Below are 6,432 nucleotides of genomic sequence, written 5' to 3'. Positions count from 1 at the left end.
ACAATCGGCTCCTTTCGGGGCCACCACTTGTTTACAACGTAGAAGCAACAAGTTCTACCAAAAATAAATGAAGTGATCGTGTTACTTAATCAGTGTTGGTGACCGAGCCGTGAAGTGAATTTATCTTCGACAAAGTAATAACTAGAATACGTAAAACCATTTCGTCGCCCGATGACCAGCCCCAGTGCAGTGACACAGGTTTCCGAAAAGGAAGGAAAGGAAAGAAAAGGACTTCCGAAAGGGTGAGCTAATTATTTAATTCATTTAGGGTTTATTGTTTCTTAAATTTAAAATTTAAGCGAGTAAAGAATAAAAGGTAAATCGAAAAAAATCATGTGTGACGTAAACTTTACTGAACGTTACTATTAACAGCAACAGTTATTATTTTCCGTTACATTGCCTATTTGTTAATGCGTTATTTGAAAAGGAAATTTACGTATTCCTTGTTTTCTTAGTTCAAATAATTATTTTCCCTTTTGCTTAAAGAAAACTGTGCATTCGTCTTTTTACGTTACACAAGATTCTTTTCGATTTACCTTTTACTCTTTACTCGCTTTAAGTGACAAACAAGACATGACGAAACTTTAATTTTATTTGTTACGTCTTTTTTATTTGCTACGCTACATAGTTTCCTTCGATGCACGTCAGGTCACTTGTTCGCGTACGAGCGTGGCCGCCTAGCGTGTAGCCTTCGCTAGCACGGCCGCTCCAACGGTATGCGCGCGCTCTGATTGGTCGGGGTTTTTTGTTAATATCTGCTTAACGAAGCCCCATCCTACATTTTTGCAAAGGAAAAAGTTGTTTCAAATTACCCCCCGGACTACCCATTTCAAGGAACTCTAACATTTTTGGAACACCCTGTATATATATATAGTATATACTACCTCTTTGCTACAGATGACCTATTTTTGCGTTAAATCGAAAATTCCCGCTGATTATGGATGAGGCACTCTTATGTCAAATAAGAAATTACAGGAATTTCATAAAATTATGTGTAACAAATCAAATTGTTTAAGTATATCCAGACGCGAAGGTGTTAAACATATTTTATTATACGTAGTATTATTAGTAGTTATCACCTCTGTGTTGTATTTTGTAAGGGAAGTCTCATTATAGGTACATATGTACATAGAATTACATATTCGCTATTATCGCGATTTCGGGTATCCATGAAAAGACTTCTTCAGTGTCTTTTGAATTTGACTTCGAACATCGTCAATTGTACATCCATCGTCTGTGAACATGCTAGCAATCGTTACCTTTTGCGTTGCCAAGGTTGGGGAAACAAATGCTGCCGATGGTCAACTCTCGATTTATGAGCGACTGAATCAAATGTGCTTTATCTGTTTTACCTGCTTTACCTGCAAGTTTTGCATCCACAAGCTTTCACGTCTTCGCGGTCGTCACTACCCCCACTTAAATTCATATTCATGGGTTTTGTCGTAGAAAAACCCAAGATATCAGCAAGTCAGTCTACTTGTTGATCGCAAACGGTAAACATCGAAGTCGTGAATCTAAGTGCATTTTGTTTCCTATTATTTCTGTGGAAAAAGAGGTGCAATGAGTGTAAAGAAGTATTAAAGATTGGACTTTACCCCTGCAGAGAATGAAATACTTACGGAAAAAGTGAGGGAAAATCCACCGCTGTATGTCAAAAAATTAAAAACATACAAAGATATTCAATTAAAGGAGAATATTTGGAAGAAAATTCAGAAGGAAATGGAAGAAGTAGACTATAATAGAACAGGTAAATTATATATTTATTTAATATTTATTTTTCATATGTACTACTCTGAATCTATGTGAACCTGGCACCCGATTGTTCAATATTGAATTTTTTTTTATAGAAAATGATAGTATATCGTTTGTACTTGATTATACTACCAATAGTTTTATTTTCCTCAATTAATAATTAAAAAAAAATAAAAAAATGGTCAGCATCCGACATAGAGATTTTTGAAATCTGTTTTTCCCCTCTTCTTTAGAATAGTTTGTAAATGTTTGTTCCGCCTTTCGTTTTGTTCGTACCTCAATAGTTTAAATTTTACAAGTAATTGTTGATACGCGTAAGGGTAGAAATCGTAAATTCCCAATATTTGTAAAATTGTTGATACGGTTGAATTATAAAATTTAAACAAATAATGGGAAGAAACGGATTTTAAAAATATTGGAAATTTTCGATTTCTACCCTTACGCGTATCAACAATTGCTTGTAAAATTTAAACTATTGAGGTACGAACGAAACGAAAGGCGGGACAAACGTTTACAAACTATTCTAAAGAATGGGGAAGAAACAAGTTTTAAAAATCTTAATGTCGGGTGCTGACCATTTTTTTATTTTTTTTTAATTATGAATTCACGAAGGTACAAACACATACTTCTAATTAGTACACGTAATTCTGAGTACATAATTCTACATAGTACATATTGTGATGTACCTCGCGTGGGCGGCCGAGAAAGCCGCTAATCGACACGCTCGGTCGCACAATTTCCACGGACAAATTTATTTGGAAGAATTGGACGCCAGTGCCAAGTGCACGCGTCCGTTACTTTCGTCCTTCCGGCTGCTCTACGGAGAGCGAAACTCAGGGGAGGTCGAAAGGGGGAAATAAATTTTGATCCGCGTACGTTTAATCGAATTTCTTTATTTAATCGAAACCGACGCGGGGGAATTCCGCGGTACACACACCGTTGAGGAAAGGGTGTGGTGACTACGCGCCGAAAAGGATACGCGGCGCGGAACTCCCGATACAACTCTACGTTTCGAAAACGGAGGAAAAACCGGCACAGCTTATTCTATAGGGGGCCTCGCAAACAAATAGTCCGCCCTAGAATGAAAATACAATCGAAAAGAAGGTGATGTCAGGAATTAACGGTTCGCGTTTCCAAGGAGCCCACTCCTTCGAAACGCGGCGCGTTCTCAAACCGCGCAAGGTCACGCGGGAGATTCGCGAAACGGACGGAGGGAAGTCTAACGGAGTTCCCTCCGGTGGTGGTCCTGTCGCGGACGAAAAGGGTGCTCCGGAGTACGCTCGCGGACACACTCGATCCGTACTCTCACACCCACGTACACCACAAAGGAAACTCAACCAGTGGGCCCTACCTGAATGTTGTAGGCCTCGGGATCCCTGATTACGGGGCGTTCTCTCCGCGGTGGACGGCGTGGACAACACCCACCCACACACGCGCGCGCGAAATACGTTACAATTCTAGCCACGGAAAAAGGGGCTCGCTCGCGTAGCACAGGTTTCGTTTTGCTTCCGGTTAGCCGTTAATTGGTTTCGATCCCTAATCGATCGCGCATCGATCGACGCGCTCTTCTCGCCGCCGGCTCGCGGCTCTCTCCACCCAGGAGCTGTAGGGGCTCCTCACGGTGTGCCACCACCATGGCATCTTCAGTCTTCCCCTTGTGGCAGCGTCGAGGGGCGATGGCAGCAGTACATGTTTCCGAGGGTGGTCAGTCCTCTTGGTGGTGGCTACACCGGGGTCCTGGGGTGGAAGATACCGCGACCGGCGACTTGCCGCGCTCGCGCGAAGACGCGGCTTTCTCGGCGAGGGTGAGGGGGCGCGAAAAAGGGGGATCCCTGATGACCGCGGTCCAGACATCCCTCCACTCTCGCGGACCACCTCCGGCCTGGGGTGTCCGGCGAGGAGGGAGCAAGGCCCTTCCGCGGGTCAGGGTGCTTTTGTGACGGGCAGAAAAAGTCTGCCCCGTCACAATATATACAAATTTCTAAAATTAAAAAACTAAAAGTATACAATATTTATCTACATAGTTCGCGTTACAATATTATCCTGCCATTCAAGGCGGCCTATTTCCATATTAAAATAATCTTTAAACGCGTCCCGCACTCTATGTCCGCTGAGGTTTCCCCTACGGGTTTGATTAGGGGCTAAATTTGTATTATTTGTCATTGGCACTGCAGATGTGATTTCTTCTACAGGCACATTTTCGTTCGTTAACATATTATGTAATATGCATGTAGGAAAGATAATATCATCAATTGCATTTACGTTTTTTACTGCAATCGATGTCAAATATACTCTAAATCTTTGGGTGAGTATACCGAAGGCATTTTCGGTCGTTCTCCTTGCTCTTGAATGTCGATAATTATATGTGGCCATAGCAACATCGCTATTTGACGCAGATTGTGCATATGGTCGCATTATGCTTTCGGTTAATGTAAAGGCACTGTTACCTAAAATTACATGCGGCAGCAAGGTGTCTGTGCCAGGCAAAACGGCAGGAGGTGGAAGATTAAATCTCCTGCCATTATCTTTTTACTAATATTTTATTTGGCAAATATTCCCGCGTCACCTTCGCTACCATACGCACCCACATCAATGGGTACAAATTTACAATTTGCATCTACAAGAGCAAGGAAAACTGTGGAGTAGTATTCCTTATAATTAAAATGCAGTGATCCCGTGTCAGCCGGGCAAACGATTCTAATATGTTTTCCATCAATTGCCATGCAGTAATTTGGAAAATTGCACCGGTCATAAAATTGGTTTGCATTTTCTTTTAACGTTTCCTGGCTGGGTGTTTGCATATATATTTTTGTCATGTTTCTATTTATTGCAGACGTCACCTCTCTTATTATTCGCCATAACCAACTGTGAGTTATTCGAAACGAAAATGCTAACGATCAGAAGGATTCTCCTGTTGTTAAATATCTGAAACAAAAATAATATTAAATGAAATGCATAATTATTAATCCTTTTCAGTTGAAGATTGCAAAAAACGGTGGACAAATTTACGGGACTACTACGCCAAAACAAAAAGGGCCAGTACAACCGGTAGTGCAGCACATGATGCGAAAGAAAGTCTAAAGAATTAAAAATTTTTGATGAAAATACGATTGTCCACAGACCGTAAGTAGAAAGAGGACATATCTAGAACTGCCATTATGTCATGAAATATTATATAATTGTTTCGCTTCATTTCATACTGCTTATACACTTTTTAGTTGCAGTACTACGAGCAACATAGCTGACTGTTCACTACAAATTGAAAAAATGAAGAAACAGAAGAGCCAAATTCATCAGGAATAATAACAACGGGAACCGCAACAACAATAGCAACAACGGCAACGGCAACAACATCAATGGCAGGGACAAGAGGAATCACGGTAACGGCAACAAGTCAACGGCAACCACATCAACGGCAACAACGTCAAACAATAATAGTACTATAGAGACAAGGAAGCGAACAAGATCGCAAGTCTTCGACATTATAGAAAAAGGGAGAGAGGAACGGATAAAATTGTTACGGCAATTAGTGAACAAGGAACAGGTGGGTGGACCATGTAGACAGCTACTTTAAATCTTTGGCGGACATAGCGAAAACATGGTCGCCACTATACTACGCTCATGCGAGAAGAAAAATTAGTAATCTCGTTAGCGAGCTGGACATTGAATATTTATCAAAGAATATAAATAACAGAACAGAAGACGATAATAGCGAATAAAAAAATAAAATTAGCAGTATAAAAGACGGTGTTTTTATTCATTTTTAAGGCCACTTATCTCAATGTGACGCATTGAGATAAGCTTTTGTTCGGGTGAAATAGGTTTAGGATATTTGTTGGTAGGTACTGTTGTGATATCGGTTTTGATATAATCCAGTACGGTGTAAAAAATTTCTGGAGTCACTTGCAAATATTCTTTAAACTTCGTATCGTTATCCGCAATATGGTTCAGAAATGATATATGATAAACACCTTCTTCTTCTCTCTCTAAAAACAGTTCAGTACTTTCACTTTCTGAACACAATGCCAGTAGCAATTCATCCTCGGCATCTTGCTCTTCTTCTTCCAGCAGTAACAGTTGCTGCACAATCTTAGAATTTTCCATTCTAATTTAATTTAATTATTTTACTTTACGGATCGCTACTTGAATTCTACTCTTGTCCAAGGTAAGAAGACAACTGGTTGTCGCACGCTACCGGATACACATTTATAGAGAGGTAACTGTAATTTCTAAAGGGGTGGGTCTCCCATTTCGCTACCTCCTGTAGTTCGAGTCAGGCTTGTCGGGGGTTGCAGATCCTTGTGACGTCATGGCTCCCACTCGTTCTACCCAAGGGGATCAAGAAGGTCCCCTGCCATACCACATCCCATCCCAGTAGAGAAATGTTCATTATATTCCCATTATTTTTATTGGAAGTTGACAATTTGAACAAAGACTGAGTTCCCAATATATCAATATTCTGAAGTTTTCAATATTAATATAAGTATTAAACATATTAAGGAAGAGCGCCGAGATCAAAACTAGCTACCAGTGGTTATTCAGCCAAATTTTGAAGCTTTGTAGTTTTATATCGATTTTTTGACGCTAAATTCAATGGTGTAAACAAAGAAATTGTTGAGAAAGAAGTCGTCGGATCGAAAAATCCATACGCTTGTTAATAAAGAGAGCCCGGTTCTAACT

General features: G+C 40.3%; 1 long non-coding RNA gene across 1 annotated transcript; it reads left to right on the top strand.

The window, feature by feature from the left end:
• The first annotated feature begins 1,159 nt into the window (after nt 1–1,159).
• LOC128896531 (uncharacterized) lies at nt 1,160–5,644 on the top strand. Its single transcript, XR_008462015.1, has 3 exons — nt 1,160–1,747; nt 4,729–4,875; nt 4,971–5,644. It is a non-coding gene; the product is annotated as an uncharacterized LOC128896531 (long non-coding RNA).
• Nucleotides 5,645–6,432: the final 788 nt, after the last annotated feature.

This window comes from Hylaeus anthracinus, unplaced genomic scaffold (genome assembly GCF_026225885.1).
Source record: "Hylaeus anthracinus isolate JK02 unplaced genomic scaffold, UHH_iyHylAnth1.0_haploid 11218, whole genome shotgun sequence".
Lineage (NCBI taxonomy): Eukaryota > Metazoa > Arthropoda > Insecta > Hymenoptera > Colletidae > Hylaeus > Hylaeus anthracinus.
This window is presented reverse-complemented; position numbering and strand designations above follow the sequence as displayed.